The 19,991-nt window shown below is 44.9% G+C and overlaps 1 long non-coding RNA gene across 1 annotated transcript; it reads left to right on the top strand.

Annotated features, from left to right (window-relative positions):
* Positions 1-7,355: 7,355 nt before the first annotated feature.
* LOC138845372 (uncharacterized) lies at positions 7,356-17,137 on the top strand. The gene is made up of 2 exons (XR_011382421.1): positions 7,356-14,339; positions 15,323-17,137. It is a non-coding gene; the product is annotated as an uncharacterized lncRNA (long non-coding RNA).
* Positions 17,138-19,991: the final 2,854 nt, after the last annotated feature.

Genomic DNA, 19,991 nt, shown 5'->3' with positions numbered 1-19,991 from the left:
TATCTCTTCCCTCTCTTATTCCTACTCTTATGTTTAACAGGGATCACATTTCAGTTAATTTTCAACACTTAAGAATAACTGTGTATTAATTACAGAATTAAACCAGTCATATTAAGTAGAACAGACAAAAAAACTACTAAGAGGGATAATGTATTAAGTTGTTCATTAACAGTCAGGGCTATGCTGATCAAGTCACCGTTTCCCATAGTGTCCATTCCACTTCAACAGGTTTCCTTTTTGGTGTTCAGTCAGTTGTCACCGATCAGGGAGAACATATGGAATTTGTCCCTTTGGGACATGCTCAAGCTGACTTGCCCCAAATGGTAGAGTTAGAAACATACCAGGGGACTCCAATTTAATCCCATCAAGGTGGCATGTACCAATGCCATCTCACTAGTCCAAGTGATCAATTTCAGTTCGCAATTGATCATAATGAAAGGACTAAGAGTCAAAGGGAGCACATAAGCAAGTCTAGTACCTGCTAACACTAACCGATAGAATAAATAAAGGGGAGAGTGATCCAACATGGGAAGTGAGATACTCAGCAGACTCATAGAATGGCAGATGCCCTAAATAGCACTCTGGCCTCAGAATCAGCCCTAAAGGCATTCAGATCTGGCTGAAAAGCCCATGAGAGTATTTCAGGCATGGAAAGCCAAGACACTCTGGCAAAAGATCTCTGTGAGTGAGATCTCAGTGGAAAGAACAGGTCTTCAAAGAAGGAGGTACCTTTCTCTGAAGGGAGGAGAGAACCTCCACTTTGACTATGACCTTGTCTAAACAAGATAAGAGTCGGAGAACTCAAGGGGCTTCCATAGCCTTGGAAACTCATGACTGGAGCATAGGGAGATTACTGATGCCATAGACAGGAGTGTCAATTGGTAAAGTCAACAACAGGAGTCACTGTGCACTTACTCCTCATGTAGGATCTCTGTCCTTAATGTGCTGTGCATTGAGATTTAATGCTATAACGAGTACTCAAATAATATATTTCACTTTGTGTTTCTATGGGGGTGCAAACTGTTGAAATCTTTACTTAATGCATACTAAACTGATCCTCTGTAAAAAAAAAAAAAAAAAAAAAAAAAAAAGAAAAGAAAAGAAACTATCAACTCCCAACTTGACTCTCACTGGGATTAAACATGACAATAGGTCTGATCTGATTTCATCATCATTAAAAAAAAATCATCTATTATTTTTCACTTTATGTTTCTGTGTGGGAGCAAACTGTTGAAATCCTTACTTAATGTATACTAAGCTGATCTTCTGTATATTAAGATAATCGAAAATGAATCTTGATGTGAATGGAAGGGGAGAGGGAGTGGGAAAGGGGAGGGTTGTGGGTGGGAGGGACGGTATGGGGGGGAAGCCATAGTAATCCATTATTCGTACTTTGGAAACGTATATTCATTAAATAAAAGTTAAAAAAAATAATAATAATAATAAAAATAAAAAAAACATAATAACTATGTGGAAATATAGAAAAAATTTCATGATGACTATTAAGTAAAGAAAGCTATAATAAGGCCACAAAATGTTAGCAATGCTTTACTAAGTGTGTAGAGAATGTGAATTTATATGAACAGGCATGGGCCATGAAAATAGCCAAGTGAAAACAGTTTGTGTGTGTGTGGGGTGGTTTAAGATCAGGAGTAATTTTAACATATTTGAAAAGTTATTTCTTCTGTTGTTGCTCCATGTACATTAACCAGGACAAAACCCAGAAAATTTTAAAAAGTGTGTTTTAGGCTGCTTCCTGTGGTTGTAAAATTAAACACTGAAACTATGGAAACTTTTTTCATGACTTGTGGCATTAGAGTGCTAACTTAAAAGGGTTAATTAATTAATTAATTAAATGGGTTTTATCATACCTGCAAGTTTAGTTAAGACTATGGTGTTGAATCTCCATAGGGTAGTTGACTTTGGGATGGGGACTTTCTCGAGTTGTCAAGAGAGTATTTGTGTAAGATGATCTCATTGATGGCAATTCTCAACCAGCTCAAAACTGCAGGGAATCAGTTAGGAATTCCTGTTGGGTACCTTAATTACTACCATGCTTCCCCTTATTACCTATTTTTTCTCAGTGTAGCAGCAATCTTATGTTTACCCTGAATTCCAACAGAGTGAGTCACTTCAGCATGTTCAGTGCCTCAGCTCACTGAACGATCAGTGCTCTCCCACAGACCTTGCCACTCATCAGCACACACCCTCAGGACATCATTCCGAGGCGGGAGCCACTGGAGGGTTTTCTCTAAATGGGAGGCTTTCCTGAGCTGGGCTGGAACAATAGGAAGAATTTTGTATAACTGCATAGTTGGATGGGCACTGAGGTCTGTCCTTTTCTTTTCTTTTCTTTTCTTTTCTTTTCTTTTCTTTTCTTTTCTTTTCCTTTCTTTTCCTTTCCTTTCCTTTTCCCTTTCTCCTTTCTCCTTTCTCCTTTCTCCTTTCTCCTTTCTCCTTTCCTTTTAGTTTACTTGGTAGACATAGAGAGGGGCAGATAGAGAAGAAAGAGAATTTCCATCCACAAGCTCCTTCTCCCAAGTGCCTGCAATGACTGGGGCTGAGCTGGAGCTGATGGCAGGAACCAGGCACAGTCTAGTTCTCCTACATGGGTGACAGGTACTCAATTACTGGAGCCATCACTGCTCCCCCAGGGCCTGCACTGGCAGGAAGCTGGAGTTGAGCAGGCGTCTTAACTGCTAGGCTACGTGCCCACTCCTAAGCTCTTACTAGGCATTTTTGGGAAGCAAGTCCCTGAGCTGATTCCTACTTCCTGAGCCAGCCTCCAGAGTGGCTTCTGCGGTGCAGCCCTGCACAGTCCCCTCCCTCTCTGCACCGGGGTTGGTTTGCAAGACCAATATTTTTACATGAAAGATTGCTATTTGTAGTATCAGAGTTGACTTTTCTTTCTATATTTTCAAAATATATATCCACTTTAAAAAAAAACTGATTTATTTGTTTTAATGGTGGAATGACAGAGAAAAGGAGAGAGACACACACACAGAGATATCTTCTATCTCTGCGAATGGCTTCAACAGCCATGTCTGGGCCAGGCCAATGCCAGGAGCCAGGAATGTCATCCCAGTCTCCCACATGGGTAGTAGGGGCCAAACAGTTGGGCCGCCTTCTGCTGCTGTCCCAGGTACATTAGCCAGAAGCTGAATCGGATGTGGAACAGCCAGAACTTGAACCAGAAGCAGGGGCTTAACCTCTTAATATTATCACAGTGGCAATTGAATTTCCACCTGAGTTTTAGAGGAGACATTCAAACCAGATACCATGTAATAGATTACATCAGAGCATTCTCTCCCCTCTTTGCATTTCTGTTTAGGAAACCAAATTATAATCGGAAAACTACTTGGTGACTGTGGAGCCAGAACGAGGAGAGTCAGTAAAATAGGCTTAAATGGCAGATGTCATCAAGACGTGATAACAGTGCCTTAGAATCACCACTTCAGCAGGGCTTGAGAATCCCAGTGTGCTGCATTCAATTTGCTTGAATTTGTGCATGCTCAGGTCAGGGCCAGATATGACTTTAATGATTTTGGAAGAACCACAATCCCTAATTCAAGTCAACAACTTCATCCAGCACACAAACAGTGTTGTATTCCAGTGCTATAGAAAAACATGGAACCAGAGTGCCTGGGTTTGAGTTCTGGCTTCACTTCTGATTCTAGCTTCCAACTAATGCACATCTGGGATGCAGCAGATGATGGCCCAATACTTGAGTCCCTGCCACCCACCAGGGAAACCTGGACTGAGTTCACAGCTCCTGGCTTTGGTCTTGTCCAGTCCAGGCTGTCACAGGCATTTGAGATGTGAACCAGAGGGTGGGAATATTTCTCTCTCTCTGCCTTTCAAATAAACATTGAAAATAAATGAATAAAAATTTATTTAGAAAAAAAGGAAAATGAGCATGCTGGGCTGGTGGATGGGTTTATCTGTCTCCCATGCTAAACAGGTCTATGGATTGTCAAAGTCGATTTAGTGACACTCAATTTCTGCCTAATGCACTCTGGTGGCTGGACTCCAAAGCAGCTTCTGGGGTGTGGGCCCTATGCAGTCCCCTCCCTCTCTGCACTAGGGTTGGTCTGCAAGACCAATAGACTAAAGAGAAGTGATGGTATGTCACTTCTGATATTTGGTTACAAAAGCCTGCATCTTCTGTTTTGGTTAATATCTACCTGTTTCTTCTGGATCACTTGCCCTGTGGGAAGCCAGCTGCCTCATCATGAGCAGCGGGGTGGGGTAGGGGATTGTACTTCCAGCCACCTGCCACACAAATGAGCTTAAAAGCAGATCCTCAGCCGGGGCAAGCCCCAGATGACTGCCTACACCTTGACAGTCACCTTGTGGGCCTCCCCAAGACACAGGCCCCCAGATAAGCTGCTCCAGATTCCTGCTCACAGAAACTGAGACAATTAATGCCTGTTCAAACTTACTAAATCGTGAGGTGATTTGTTTTGTAGCAATAGATAATGAGTAAACATAATGCTGTTTATATAGTTTCATTATTAATTTTATTATGGAAATTTCAATCATACTCAGAAGTAGAAACAAGCCCCCACAAACTTATCACCCAGATTCAACAATGAAAATATTTTAAAAATATTATTTGACACCTAATATCTATATGATCACTTAAAATTTTTTTTTTAAATTTGACAGGTAGAGTTATAGACAGTGAGAGAGAGACAGAGAGAAAGGTCTTTCTTCCATTGGTTCACTCCTTAAATGGCCACTATGGCTGGCACTGCACCGATCCGAAGCCAGGAGCCAGGTACTTCTTCCTGGTCTCCCATGTGGGTGCAGGGGCCCATGCACTTGAGCCATCCTCCATTGCCCTCCCAGGCCACAGCAGAGAGCTGGACTGGAAGAGGAGCAACTGGGACTAGAACCCGGCACCCATATGGGATGCTGGCACCACAAGAGGAGGATTAACCAAGTGAGCTATGGCACCAGCCCCAATATATATGATCACTTTAACACTTAAGATGGCATTTTTACCACCCAGCTTAATGGGATTTGGGGTCCCATGGCAAGTTTAAATGTTAGAGTGATCATATAGATAGGATTGTTAAAGGGATCATATAAATAAGATCAAATGTCTGGTAATAATAGATGGAATTAAAAAGGAAAGAATGTTCCAACATGGGAAGCAGTCCACACAGCAGACTCATAGAATGACAATTGCTTTAAATAGCACTCTGACCTCAGAATCAGCCTTTAAGACATTCTGGCCTGGTTGAAAAGCCCACGAGAGCATTTCAGGCATGAAAAGCCAAGACACTGTGGCAAAAAAAAAGTCTTACATGAAGGACCTCTGTGGGTGAGACCCCAGTGGGAAGAAGAGGCCATCAAAGAAGGATGTACTTTTCTCTGAAGGGAGGAGAGAACTTCAACTTTGCTTATTGCCCTATCTAAATACCGATGGAGATTGTGGATTCAAAAGGCTTCCATAGCCTTGGCAGCTCATGTCAAGAGCCTCGGAGGCCGGCGCCGCAGCTCAATAGGCTAATCCTCCGCCTTGCAGTGCCGGCACACTGGGTTCTAGTCCTAGTTGGGGCGCCAGATTCTGTCCCGGTTGCTCCTTTTCCTGTCCAGCTCTCTGCTGTGGCCTGGGAGTGCAGTGGAGGGTGGCCCAAGACCTTGGCCCTGCACCCACATGGGAGACAAGGAAAAGCACCTGGCTCCTGGCTTCAGATCAGCGTGGTGCACTGGCCGCAGCAGCCATTGGTGGGGTGAACCAACGGAAAAGGAAGACCTTTCTCTCTCTCTCTCTCTCACTGTCCACTCTGCCTGTCAAAAAAAAAAAAAAGTATTAATTGTTAAATTAACAACAGGAGTCACTGTGTAGTTACTTTCCATGCAGGACCTCTGTCCTCAATGAGTTGTATTATGAGAATTAACTGTAAAACTTGTTCTCAGACAGTTTGTGTGTGTGTGTTCAAATTGTTGAATTCTTTATTTAGTATAGAGTTGGTCTTCTGTGTATAAAGTTAATTAAAAAGGAATCTTAATGGAGAATGGGACTGGGAAGGAGAGAGGGAGGAGGAGGAGGTGGGGTGAGAGTGGGGGTAGAGGGTGGGTATGGTGGGAAGAATCACTATATTCCTAAAGTTGTACTTATGAAATTTGTACTCATTAAATAAAAGGTTTCTTTGGGGAAAATATTATTTGAGAGGCAGAGAGAGACAGAGAGAGCATACTCATCTATTGGTTCACTCCCCAAATGCCCACAACAGGGCTGAGGGCTGGGGTTGAGTGGGGTGCCAAAATGGAGTGCCAAGAACTCAATTCAGGTCTCCAATGTGGGAGGCAGGATCTCAGTTGCTTGAACTAACCCTGATTCCTCCAAGGATCTGCATTCACAGGAAGCTGGGCTTGGGAGCTGGAGCCAGCACTTGAATCCGAGCACTCCAATGTGGGAACCTTAGCTACTAGACTAAATGCCCATCCCAGAGTCCAACAATTTTTAACACATGCCCTGCCATCTGTCTCTCCACCAATTCATCACTCCCTTGATTATTGGAGATAAATCCCAGATGGACGTCCTATACTCTTCACCAGCAAATACTGCAGCATTTATCTTTAAAATATAGGTACTTTTTAAAAAAAGGAACCTAAACACAAATGTCATGTCTATGGTAGATAGACCCTTAAGAGAGTCCCATGATTCCTGCCTCCTGGTGGTCGTATCCTCCTCTTTGAGGTCTGACAGGGACTGTGGAGTATGTGATTACATTTTCATAGTGTGTTACCTAAAACTGTGGCAATCTTACTGGAGTCGCTTTCTCCTTTGCTGGCTCTGAGGAAGCAAGGTGTCATGTTGGAGAACTCACAAGAAACTGAAAGTGGCCTCTTGAGGCTGAGGGCAACCAGTACTCAGCAAGAACATGAGTTCCTCCTTAGGCAGATGTTTAGTCTAGCAGTTAGGATGCCCACATCCCATATCAGAGTACCAGGGCCTCCGTCCTTGGCTTCTGGCTTCTGGCTCCAGCTCCCTGCTAATGCAGACCCTGGGAGGCAGCAATGATGACTCAAGGAGTTGGCTCCCTGCCAGCCACATGGAAGACCGGGATTGTATTCCCAGCTCCTGGCTCCAGCTGCAACCCAACCCTAGCCACTACAGGCATTTGTGGAGTGAACCAGCAGATAGGATTTCTCTGTTTCTCTACCTCTTCAAATCAATAAATTAAAAAAAAATTTTAACCAGAAAAAAAATGAGTCCCTCAGTTCCAGATCATGAACTAAATTCCACTAATAACCTGAGTGAGTTTAGAAGCCTTTTTTTTTTTTTTTTTTTTTTTGACAGGCAGAGTGGACAGTGAGAGAGAGAGAGACAGAGAGAAAGGTCTTCCTTTGCCATTGGTTCACCCTCCAATGGCGCACCGCGCTGATCTGAAGCCAGAAGCCAAGTGCTTCTCCTGGTCTCCCATGCGGGTGCAGGGCCCAAGCACTTGGGCCATCCTCCACTGCCCTCCCAGGCCACAGCAGAGAGCTGGCCTGGAAGAGGGGCAACCGGGACAGAATCTGGCGCCCTGACAGGGACTAGAACCCAGTATGCCGGCACCGCAGGCAGAGGATTAGCCTATTGAGCAGTGGCTCCGGCCAGTAGCCTATCTTTACCCAGTGAGCATTCAGCCCTAGCCAACACCTCCATTACAGCCATATTGGGGACCCAATCATCCCTGGACTTCTGACCTACAAAATCTGTGAGATATGGGGCTGGCACTGTGGCATAGTGGATAAAGCCACTGCCTGCAGTGCCGCTGTCCCATATGTGCACCCGTTCAAGTCCTGGCTGCTCCACTTCCAATCCTGCTCTCTGCTATGGCCTGGGAAAGCAGTAGAAGATGGCCCAAGTGCATGGGAAGACCCAGAGGAAGCTCCTGACTCCTGGCTTCAGCCTGGCTCAGCCACAGCCATCGTGGCCATCTGGTGAGTAAACCAGCAGATGGAAGATCTCTCCTTCTCTGTCTCTCCCTCTCTCTCAGTAACTCTGACTTTCAAATAAATAAATACTTTTTTAAAGTGGTGTGTTGTTTTGTGTTGTTTTCAGCTGCTGAAGATGTGGTAATATGGTAATATGCAGCAATAGGGAAGTAATATAATACCCTCCAAAGAAGAAATAATATTATTGAATATCCTGTTAAAGTTCTATTTCCCTGATTGCCTTATGCCTCTTTTTACAGTATTTTTGTAAGACATGCTGAGTGTAGTCTGCACCTGTATGGGATGTGACTCCACTGTGGGTAACCTGCCTTGCAGCACAGCCTGCTCCTGTGTGTTAACTAGCTCAGCACAGCCTGCACCTATGTGAGATGTGAGTCCGCTGTGCCTAACCTGCCCCGTAGCACACCTGCATCCTCTTTGCCGTGGCTCAGCCCCTCAGGTAGGATCTTCCTGGGCCCTATCAAAGCTGGTCTGCCTGAACAAGCTTTCCCAGTACCTCCATGCCGACCCACTTGGATCAGATTATAGTCAGACCATTCTGTTCCTTTAACGTGGCTAGACATTGCCAAATGACCCTTTCCCTGGGAGGGAGGGTAGCAAAATCCCTCACCCTGTTGAGAACCACATCTTTGAATTGATGTTGTTTTTCCTTTTCTTTGACTTGCTTTGCTTGTTTTATGGTCCAACTCGGAGAGAGTAGATTGTTTTCCTATTTCCAAGCTCTTTTCTGGACGGGAATCGCCCTTTGCTGTCCCTCCCTGTGTGTTAGGTGCCCAGCTGGGATCTGGTTTCCAGGCCTATGGCTCAGATCTGCTGTTAAATAATTTCACAGTGTAAGATTTGCTGTGTGCTGTTGTTAAACACTGTGTGAGAGGCTGGCAGGGAGGAGAGCTGGGGGGCAGGCTGCAAAGGGGATTAGGCAGGGAGCTTAGAGCTCTCTAGGGGCTTGCTCGCTGTCACCGGGAAAACCAGGCTCATCCTTTTGTGAAAAGATTATGAGCACTTGGCTGGTCTGTGATTAGGGTCCACACAGGGGGCAGACAGGAGCGCAGTGGCACAGTCAGGCGAGTGCTGAAGGACAGTGTGTAGAAGGACTGGCGCGTGAGCAGAGATCCCCAGGTGAACAGGGATTGTGTGGGGCTTGCATAGGTTTTCTACAATTAGAAAATAGTTAGGTTCTGTGGGGGCCAGGTGAGAAATAAAAAATAATTCTTAAATTGATACAATTGATAGTCAACATAAACACAAGCACAGATACACATGACTGGCAATGATTGCTGTTTTTTTTTTTTTTTATAAAAAACTATTCAAATCTGTAGAAAGGAACTGGAAATCATGGCCATTGTGAGACGTCTCCAGCAGATGAGAAAATGTGCAAGTGTGGCGGACTATCAGCGTCAGCTGGTGAGATATGCAGATTCACAGATCCTGTCCCGGGTCACACGAATCAGAGTCTCCAGGGTGGAGCCCAGTGATCTGGGGTTTAACAAGCCCTCCAGGTGATTCTAGTGTGTGCTTAAAGTTGCAGACTAACAGGTGTTCAGGCTTCCAGATTTAGCCACCATCTTCTTCACTCCCAGGTGTCAACTGCCTATGCAGCTCAGTAACATTTAAATGCTCACTGCCTCAAAATCTCCCTGACCATACCAATTCACCTGCTGCAAAGTGCACTTTTAAGGAAGCTGTATAAGAAAATGTTTAAAAATTAGCTTCGAATTCTGTTCAGCATAGAAAAATTAGCTGTGCTCAGGTGGGAACATTTCAGTAATGTGTTGTAATAAACAGATTAGTCGATCAGCCATGATTTATTAATGATGAATTAATTATACCTGATTGTGCAGTTCTGCTAGCTAAATGGAGCTTTAAAAGAGTTCTTTTATTAATCATCATGGTGCTAATTGCAGACACTTACAGAAGGATCACTAATTAAACATGCAACCATATGCAGAACAAGTAGGCTGCTGAGATCTGCAAGAATAAGAAATACCCATTTTTAGGGAAGCCAAAGCAAACTTTATTTTATGCAGTATTAGGGAGTGGACTTGGCAGTGTTAATTAATCACTGTATATATTCATATTGTAATCTTTCCCAGGCAGGAATTGATCCCTACTGTTGTTCAGTGATATTTTCTGTTTTACATACGAGCAAGCCTTTTTTTTTTTTTTTTTTTTTTTTTTGATAGGCAGAGCGGATAGTGAGAGAGAGAGACAGAGAGAAAGGTCTTCCTTTGCCATTGGTTCACCCTCCAGTGGCCGGCGCGGCCGGCGCACTGCGGCCGGCACATCGCGCTGATCTGATGGCCGGAGCCAGGTACTTATCCTGGTCTCCCATGCAGGTGCAGGGCCCAAGCACTTGGGCCATCCTCCACTGCACTCCCTGGCCACAGCAGAGAGATGGCCTGGAAGAGGGGCAACTGGGACAGAATCCGGCGCCCTGACCGGGACTAGAACCTGGTGTGCTGGCGTCACATGGTGGAGGATTAGCCTAGTGAGCCACGGCGCTGGCCTAAGGTTTCATTTTTTTAACAGCTGGACATGGAGTCTGATACTAACTACTCTGTGATGATCCAAATTGGGCATGTTAATACCACTTTTTTTTTTTTTTTATTTGACAGGTAGAGTAATAGACAGTTAGGGAGAGAGACAGAAAGGTCTTCCTTCCATTGGTTCACTCTCCAAATGGCCGCCACAGCTGGCGCTGCACCGATCCGAAGCCAGGAACCAGGTGCTTCTTCCTGGTTTCCCATGTGGGTGCAGGGGCCCAAGCACTTGGGCCAACCTCCACTGCCCTTCCAGGCCACAGCAGAGAGCTGGACTGGAAGAGGAGCAACCAGGACTAGAACCCAGCGCCCATAAGGGATGCTGGTGCCATAGGCGGAGGATTAGCCTAGTGAGCCATGGCGCCGGCCCACCACTTCTTAAACAATGTTTGACCAGTCCTGTTCTTCTAGCATCTTCAACTTCACTGCCTCCAACTTCCATGGGGACCCAGTGCTACCAACTCCCGAGCCTTTTGAGGATTTGGGGTTTGAGTCCTAGCTGCTCCACTTTCCAATCCAGCTCCCTGCTAACGCTCCTGGGAAAGCAGCAGATGATGGCCCAAGTGCTTGGGTCTCTGTCTCCTGCATTGGAGACCCAAATAGAGTTCCAGGCTCCTGGTTTCAGCACAGCCTGGATCTGGCTGTTGTGGTCATTTGGGGGAGTGAACCAGTGGATGGAAGATATCTCTCTCTCTCTCTCTTTCTCTCTCTCTCTCTCTCTCATTCTGCCTCTCAAATAAAAAATTCTTTAAATGAATATATATTTAAAAATACCTTTACCCAGTAATTCTACTCCTGGGTATATATCCAAAAGAATCGAAACCAGTAGCTCAGATACTTAGATGCCAATTTTAGAGCAACATTATCTACAGCAGTCAAAATGTGCAAACAACCAAGTTTACTTCAATAGGTGAATATTGTGCACATACTGTGAAATATCACTTAGCCATGGAAAAGAATGGTGTTCATATACATGCTAAGGTGTAGATGAATCTTGGAAAACATTAGGCTAAATTAAGTAAGTCAGAAAACAAAAAATGTTATGATTTCACTTATATGAAATTTTGAAATAAACCAATACATATAACAGTAAGCAAATTAGAGATTACCAGTAGCTAATGGAAGGGGAGATTAGATAATTACTGCTTAGGTAACAGAGTTTTTATTTGGGATAATAAAAAAGTTTTGAAATGGTGACAGTTGTACAACATTGGGAATGAATTCAATGCCACTGAGTTATTTAAATGAAATGTGTTAAATGGGAACATGTCAATGAAGCGCACAAAATAAACACTATTTAAAAAGTGGGTCAAATTTTATAATATATTTTAATATTAAATTTATAATACATTATACATTAAATTACATATATTACCACAATAAGATTTTTTAAAATAAACTTTTAATTTCAGAATAGTCTTAAATGTACAAAACAAAAATTGTACAGTATAAAGAGTTCCAATTCCCACACCCAGTTCCCCTGTGATTAACATCTCAGTATGACAGATCATTTGCCACAGTGATCCATATCCAGTTCCCCCTATTTTTTTTTAAATCCAAACTCCCTCCATCCCCATCCAACCCTCTCAGCACAATAAAGTTAACAACAACAACAACAACAATTTTATTCTCATTTCAGTGGCTTTGGGGGCTGAGCTAAATTAGATGCCTGTGTTTATTTATCATCTTTACCTCTGTCTGGTATTATCCCTTTTAAAAAAATCTATTTGTTTATTGTAATCTACTTGAAAGGCAGAATGAGAGAGAGAGAGAGAGAGAGAGAGAGAGAGCGAGCGAGCTTAATATCGGCTTGTTCTCTCTGCAAGTGCCTGCAACAGCCGGAGCTGGGCCAGGCCAAAGACAGGAGCCAGGAACTCCATCCAAGTACCCTGCATGAGTGGCAGGGGCCCAAGTACTTGAGCTATCATTTGCTGCCTCCCAGAATATATTAGCAGGAAGCTGGACCAGAAGCAGAACAGCTACGACTCAAAGCGGCAGCCATTATGGGATGTGGAGGGCCATGTGGTGCTTTAATCTACTGCACCACAATGCCTGCCCCCTTTTTTCTTTTAAAATAATTATAAGCGTGCAGAAAAGCTTGTAGCGGAGGATAAAAACCTTTCTTTCTGAACTACTTAGGAATTAAGTTGCTAACACCAACATACCCAGGAATGTTAGTGTGTATTTCCTATTAACCTACAGAACTGTCGAAGGGGGGTTTTCTAAAGGGTAACGATGTTTATTTGGGAATTGTAGAGCACTGAATGGGACCATGTGTGTCGTGTAAACTGAGCCCACTGCAGGAGGCTGAGTCAAGGGGGAGATTTTATTATTTATTTTATTTTATTTTTTAATTTTTTGACAGGCAGAGTGGACAGTGAGGGAGAGAGACAGAGAGAAAGGTCTTCCTTTGCCAGTGGTTCACCCTCCAATGGCCACCGCGGCCGGCGCACCATGCTGATCCGATGGCAGGAGCCAGGTTCTTCTCCTGGTCTCCCATGGGGTGCAGGGCCCAAGCACTTGGGCCATCCTCCACTGCACTCCCTGGCCACAGCAGAGAGCTGGCCTGGAAGAGGGGCAACCAGGACAGAATCCGGCGCCCCAACTGGGACTAGAACCCGGTGTGCCGGTGCCGCAAGGCGGAGGATTAGCCTAGTGAGCCGCGGCGCCGGCCGAGGGGGAGATTTTAAAGGCAGCATGAGGATTACTCTAGATGTCTGAAGCAGTCATCTTTGGCCACAAGGATTAATAAGAGTGGCACCAGTGTGGGGCTGAACAGAGTTGCTGGGCTGATGTCCTTGCAGGCCGGAGTTCTGACGTATCTTTGTGTTCCCGTATCTTTCGTGTTCCTGCATGTCTCTGATATTCTGGCATATCTTTCATGGCAGATACCATCAACTAATCATCTTACTCTTCCTTTGTAACTTCTGGTTTTATTTATTTTTATTTTACTTTATTTTATTTTTAAAGCAAGGAAGTTTAAGATGTTTGTGCAATTATTTTTTTTAAAGATTTATTTATTTACTTGAAAGAGTTACACAGAGAGAAGGAGAGGCAGAGAGAGAGAGAGAGAGAGGTCTTCCATCCGCTGATTCACTCCCCAGTTGGCTGCAACGGCCAGAGCTGCACCAATCAGAAGCCAGGAGCCAGGAGCCTCCTCTGGGTCCCCCATGCAGGTGCAGGGGTCCAAGGCCCCAGGCCATTTTCTACTGCTTTCCCAGGCTACAGCAGAGAGCTGGATCGAAAGAAGAGCAGCCGGGACTCGAACTGGTGTCCATATGGGATGCTGGCACTGCAGGTGGCTTCACCCACTATGCCACAGCACTGGCCCCACTTCTGACTTTATTTATTTATTTTTTATTAGTGCTGACATAGTGACTCCACTTTGATTCTGATGACTTTCACACTGTGTACTGGGAGTTCTCCCAGTTGTGCACCATAAAATCCTGAAAATCTGGGAGCTACCCTGGTACTCACTCATCCCCAGAGCAGATTCATGATTCACCAATACTCCTATTGGTGAACGTATGTCTTTTATTGCAAAAGGATCTAGTCCCAAATCACATCCCTTACTTAGTTTTTTTAAATGTTCTTAAAATTTATTTCTTTTCGTTTTATTTGAAGGAGAATTAGGCAGGGATCTTCAATCTGCTGATTCACTCCCCAGATGCCTGCCTGCAACAGCCAAGGCTAGGCCAGGCTGACACCAGGAGCACAGAACTTCATCCGGGTCTCCCACAGAGTTGACAGGGAGCTGAGTACTTGAGCCATCACCTACTGTCTCTCAGGAAGCTGCATTGGAAGCAGAACCAAGACTTGAACCCAGGTGCTTCGATATGGAGTGTGGGTATCCCAAGCAGAGTCTTAACCAATGGGTCAAATGCCCATCCTCTCCTTCCCATTTAGTTTTTCATGCCTCTTCAGTCTCTAGTCTGAGTCATTGCCCAGTCTTTCCTTGATGTTCACAACAATGACACTTAAGATAACAGGCCAGTTTTTATGTGGAGTCTCTCAATTTGGGTTTGTCTGATATCTATTTGTGGTTAGATTTAGGATATGCATCTTTAAGAGAATATTTTTTGAGAAGGAGAGAGAGAGACACACACACACAGAGAAAGATATCCTTTCTACAAGTTCACTCCCCAAATGCCTGCAAGGATCCCCACCTGGAAAGAAAGCTGGGCCTGGAAGCCAGGTCTCCAGAGTGGGTAGCAGGAACCCAATCACTTGGTCCATGACCACTGCCTCCCAGGGTTTGCATCAGTAAGAACCAAGCAGGAGTAGAGCCAGGTGTTAAACCCAGGCACTCTGTGTGGGACTCAGGAGTCTTAAATGACATCTTAACCTTTAGTTTAAGCACCGGCCACAGGATATGCATCTTTGGCTGGGACATCAGAGGTGACACCTGTGACCTTGTCACGTCTTATCTGGGGGCACGTGTTCTCCACGGGCCCCAGGGCTGATGATTTTCACTGCAATCTTACACGACTAAATTGATGTCTGCTAGATTTCTTCACTGTAAATTGCCTTATCCTTTCTCCTTGTCATTAATTTTTAAAATTTTTTATTTGAAAGGTAGAGTTAGAGAGAGAGAGGGTATCTTCCAACTGCTGGTTGAAGGGAAGCTGGGGCTGCCCACATGGGATGTGGAATGTGGGTGGCAGCTTAAACCTTTATGCCATAACACTTGGCCCCTCCCTTTGTCATTTTGTGAGTAAGGATTTTGAAACCATTTAAATACCATGTTCCTCATCAAGCCTTCAGTGTATTTGTTATTCATTTGTTTGTTTCTATGGGTTCATGGTTTCCCTTTTTTTTTTTTAAAGGTTTTATTTGAGAGAGAGAGTTACAGACAGTGAGAGGGACAGAAAGGTCTTCCATCCACTGGTTCACTTTCCAATTGGCCGCAATGGAGCTGTGACGACCCGAAGCCAGGAGCTTCTTCTGTGTCTCCCATGTGGGTGCAGGGGCCCAAGGACCTGGGCCATCTTCCACTGCTTTCCCAGGCCATAGCAGAGAGCTGGATTGGAAGAGGAGCAGCCAGGACTTGAACCGGTGCCCATATGGGATGCTGGTGCTTCAGGTGGAGAATTAACCTACTGTGCCACAGCACTGGCCCTGATTTCCTTTTTTTTTTTTTTTTAAAGTTACTATTATTTGATTTTTAAATGTTTTTAATTAGTTTTTAACAGATTCAATGTGCTTTGTATACACAATTCTAAAAATATAATAATATTCCCTTCCTCCCTCCCTCTCTTCTCCTATTATTTATTTGAAAAGCAGAGTTACACAGAGAGAGGGAAACACAGAGTGAGAGATCTTCCTTGCACTTCCTTCCCCTAATAGCTTCAACATCCAAGGTAGGGCCAGGCTGAAGCCAGGGACCAGGAACTCCATGCGGGTCTCTGTGTGGGTGGTACAGATCTTGGGCCATCTTCCACTGCTTTCCCAGGCACATTACAGGGAGCTGAATGGGAAGTGGAGCAGCCAGGACTCAAACCGGTGCCCATATGGGATGCTGGCATCAGAGGAGGCACCTTAACCTACTATGCCACAATACTAGTCCCAGAATATATGTTTGATACACACTCACACATTTCTTGTTTAAAAATTTGAAAGGCAGAGAGACAAACAGATCTTCCATCCATAGGGCCACTTCCCAAATGCCCACAACCAGGACTGGACAAGGCCAAAGTAAGCTGGGAACTCAATCCTGGTCTCCCATGTGGGTGGCAGGGGCCTAACTACCTGAGCCATCATCTGCTGCCTCCCAGGGTGCTGATTGGCAGGAAGCTAGACTCGAACCCACTGCACCAAATGCCTGCCCATCTGCACATATTTGCTTCTATATCTCTCAAAGCCATAAATTCAAGAGAATATCTCCAATTCTAATCCAAGATTGCTAGCCATTTCTGCCTTTGTAACTCCCTTTCCCTGGCTTCTGTTATCCTTAATATATCTGCTTATTTCATCAGTATTCCTATGCAGCCATCCCGTGGGATCTACAGGGGATTGGTTCCCGGACCCTCACTCCCACCAGTGGATACAGAATCCCCGAATGCTCAAATCCATTATGTGAAATGGCGTAGTATTTGCATTGAATCTATGCATATCCTTCCATGTACTTTAAATGATCTTGATTACTTGTGATACCTAGTACAGTGTAAGCGCCATGTGAATAGTTATACCGCATCATTTAGGGAATAATGACATGGAAGAAAGTCAATTTATGTACAGTCAATTTATGGTACAGATGCAATTTTTTTCCTCAAATATTTTTAGTCTTCAGTTGGGCAAATCTGTGGATACAGAACCCACAGATGCGCAGGCTAACTGCATTTAATCCATCTCCCATCTCTCCACCCCATGTCCTCTTCTCTCTGCTCTGACTCCCATCCCCTCCTCTTCCTGCCTGGATTCCCTCGCCTGGGGTCCCCCTTCTGTGCATACATTAGGTGCACATTAGATACATTCTATCCACTTGTACTCCACGTTCATATCATAATGTATCAGCTTATGGGCATGCTTATACCTGACTTTTGCTTTGTATCTCTTTTAAGTAATGATGTCATACTTTGTAACCCTCCCTGCATCTTCTTTGTTTTGATGAAACAGTCAACATGTACGGCTCTTTCAACTCTTTCTCTAATTTATCCTTTTTAATGTTTGAACTTTATTCTTGAGGATAGGTGCACCACCATTTATTCTACCAGTCCACTCAGTCTCCTATTGAAAACCTTTTTATTTGTTTCCAGATTGTTTTTCTAAGATTTATTTGTTTACTTGAAAGGCAGAATTAGAGAGAGAGAGAGAGAGAGAGAGAGAGAGAAAGATCTTCCATCCACTGGTTCATTCCCCAAATGGCCAAAATGGCCGGAGCTGAGCCTATCTGAAGCCAGGAGCCAGGGCCATCCTCCATTGCTTTCCCAGGTGGATTAGCAGGGAGCTGGATGGGAAGTGGAACAGCCGGCACTCGAACCAGTGCCCATGTGGAATGCTGGCATCACGGGCAGTAACTTTCTCCACTGTGCCACTATCTTTTATCCTTTATGATACATCAATAAATGTGTGTCCCTGAGTTCTGTGAGCCACTCAAGCACACACTCAAGGAGGGCTGGGCAGAAGCTCAGGTAAAGCCACCTGGGATTTGCAACTGAAGTCTGCAGTAGGGGCGGGGGGAGGTCTTGGGGACAGAGCCCTCCACCTGTTGGATCTGATTTTTTCAGGGGGTAGGTAGCATCAAAACTAGAATTGCCTTAGAGGACAGCTAGTTGGTGACCACGGCAAAATTGCTTGTTTGCTGACTGGTGGGGAGCAATCTGGGATCCTAGAAGTCTTTTGTGTTGGAGGTTGTGGTGTGAGAGCAAGCAGAGGAAAGCCAGATAGTTTGCTTTTGCTGTTGAAACAGGGCTCGTCTGTCTTCCTCTTGGTGTCACTGGGGCAGCACAAATGCAGAGGCTATCTGAAGTCTCGTTTGCACGTGCGTTTGGAGCCTGTGTTGGGAACACACAGACAGCTGGAGCTGAAACGGGGTAAGCTCCTTGGATGTTTGTAGAGTGTCTCCACGTGATGTTTCCGGCGTGGCGGACTGAGGGTAGTGGCACTCCTTCTCTGTTGGCTTGGCACCTGAGACATGTGAGCTAAGGGAGCCACGTGGAAGCTGTGTCAGCTTTGAGTTTCACTTCTGCTGCATTCTACTGGCCGAGGCTTCACAAACGTCTGTCCTGCTCCAGGGGCAGCAACACAAATCCACCTCTTGATGGGGGAATGTCAATATTGCATTCCAAGAAAAACATATGGGAGGGGAGAACATATTTGCACCAACACACTCTACCACAAGAGAGTTTTGGGAAACTGCCGGTATTTCTGGAAAACTGGTGGCATAACTAGTTAGCAGGAGCAGGGAATACTTTGATTTAAAAGAAGAAAACTTGATATAAATCAGGGAGGTTTTTTGAGGGGGACAGGGGGTAGGGAGCAAAGGTGATTCCTGTCGTCGAGCCACCATCACCAAGGTATGGGTGTGATGCAGGTCATCATCAAAGACTTGAAAGTGTCCTTAGCTTGTTGAATCGGAAGTTGCTTCAAGAACTCAGAAACATTGAAGTGTCAGCTTTCTAGGATGCCATAGGGCCTCAAACATGCTCTGCAAAGTAGCTGGACCAAGTTGGATCTTTCCTGCAGTCCTGCATTATACAGAGGGTGACACGGTGTTCCTTGGTTTACCCCTTCTAGGATGGTGCCTTGTAAGTCACTGTTCCCTGATGCTGTCAGATGCTCCTGGGGAGGCCAGCGTGACCCCCGCCAGGGCTATGTGCTGTATGACTTTGTCGAACAGCCAGTTGAGGTTATCACCATGCTTTGGGCCAGGTTATTTTAAGTTACAGTACACAGTTTGTGAATTTCGTCAACCAACTGGAGGCCCTTTTTAGCTAAAATCATGATTTCAGCATAAAAGAAAAGAAGAGGTAAGTTGAAAGTGAACACCTGTTCTCCTAAAATTGCCCTACTGCAGGCACTAGCCCTGGAGAGTTGGCAGATGGTTTTGCGTTTCTAAGCCTGACCTCAGCAGCCCTTCATCAATCTTGAGCTGATTGACTCTCAGGAAAAGAGGAGACTCTGGCTTCCCAGGGAACCCAAGACACCTTTGATTTAGTTACTACCTGAAGACCAATTAATTAACACACACTGATCCTTTCAAGTTTTCCTAACAAAGCTAGGAAATACTGGGCCCAGCCTGGCTGGGGCAGCTTTTTTCTAGCTCATTAATTATTGTCACCCCAGACACGGATACTTGTAAAAGATAAAGAAAAAAGCGCCGTTCTGCAGCAGGGAGGGTGGGGATCCCCGAGGGCTACAGAGCCCTGTGCTGTGATGCTTGTAGCCAAGGGCTCCCCACGGCAAGGCAGCTTCCACGTGGAGGACAGAAGCTCAACTGCTTCTTGCATCGCCTCTGGACTTCTGGCTGCTTATTAGTCAGGAGAGAATTTGGCTCTTTGTCTCTCTGGCAAGATATTATAATTTAGGGACTTAAGTTATTTTTCTTTTAAAGTCAAATGGGATTGTAAACTTTTTAAAAAAAAATATTTATTTGAAAGACAGAGTTATAGAGGGATGTAGAGACAGAGAGAGGGATAGAGATGTTCCATTTGCTGATTCCCTCCCCAAATGGCTGCAATGGCCAGAGCTGAGCTGATCCTAAGCCAGGAGCTTCTTCCAGGTCTCCCACGTGGGTATAGGGGCCCAAGGACTTGAGCCATCCTCTGTTGCATTCCTGGGTGCTAGAGGGAGCTAGATAGGAAGTGGAACAACTGGGACTCAAACTGGTGCCCATGTGAGATGCTGGTGCTGCAGGCAGGGGCTTTAACCTGTTGTGCCACAGCAACCTTTTTATAACCTAGAAGTAATTCACAGTCGTATCTTATTTACCCTCTGGATGGACTTCTGGGGACATCACTTGTCTTCCCCACATGAAGCTCTTCTGCCTATCCCTTG

This window comes from Oryctolagus cuniculus, chromosome 15 (assembly GCF_964237555.1).
Source record: "Oryctolagus cuniculus chromosome 15, mOryCun1.1, whole genome shotgun sequence".
Classification (NCBI taxonomy): Eukaryota; Metazoa; Chordata; class Mammalia; order Lagomorpha; family Leporidae; genus Oryctolagus; species Oryctolagus cuniculus.
Note: the sequence above shows the minus strand (reverse complement) of the source record. Positions and strands in the feature narration are given on the sequence as shown.